The following is an 875-nucleotide window of genomic DNA, read 5'->3' on the forward strand; positions in this document are numbered from 1 at the left end:
GCGCCTCTCGCGTCGATCATCTACGGGAGAGAGGATTTGCGCGTGGACGGCATCATGCTGCTCCAGACTCTTCTAGCCAACAACCTCACCCCAGAGTCTTGTGTCCCACAACTGAGACACGCCCCTGGGGATGAGCCCTGCCGATCACACAAGGCCTTTCGGGCCTCACATCAACAGCCTTCCGGTCACCCTCTACACCACACAAGCGCATTATGGACATGTCGGCCTACAACGGCCAGATGCCTCATGAATTGCAGAGCCCGGGGGTATGGTTCCGCGGTGGTGGTGACTCGAAGAAGCTCGATGCGTCTCGGCCGCGCAATGGGCCGATGCAGCGAGGACTCTTTCGCCTCGGGCACATGAATGCAGGGTTTTGGCTCGATCGCGCAGCCACATCATCCTGCAACGTACGCGCGCGCCTGTTCTGCTCCAGCAGCCGGTTTTGGTGGAGCGGTCGCAAGACAGGGGGCGGGGGCTGGCTGATCAAGGCTTGCCCGCGTCATCCGCGCCGCCTGCGCCCCCTCGATGCAGCGAAAAAGCTGCGCAGAGTGGCGGCCGGGGCTCGCCAGCGGTGACCTCGGGTAAGGCCAGACCCCGAACGTCGAGCTCGACTCGACCTTGCGGGGCACGCATGCCTCAGAGCCACGTTGGTCCCTCGCGGCGCCCCGCCGATGCTGCCGTCGTATGCCTCAGCGGCCCAAATAACAGCGAGGGTGTCACTTTGGACCTATCTTTTTTTGACATATTCCTATGGAGCCCATGAGGATGAGGAGACACCTCAGTGCAGGGCATCGCAGGGTCCAGTGTCCGCTCTTTGCGGGGAAGCCAAGCAGCCCCCCCTCTCTCCAATCCGTGGCAAATGCCGAACCACTTCC

The sequence above is a fragment of the Leishmania donovani genome, chromosome 35 (genome assembly GCF_000227135.1).
Source record: "Leishmania donovani BPK282A1 complete genome, chromosome 35".
Lineage (NCBI taxonomy): Eukaryota > Euglenozoa > Kinetoplastea > Trypanosomatida > Trypanosomatidae > Leishmania > Leishmania donovani.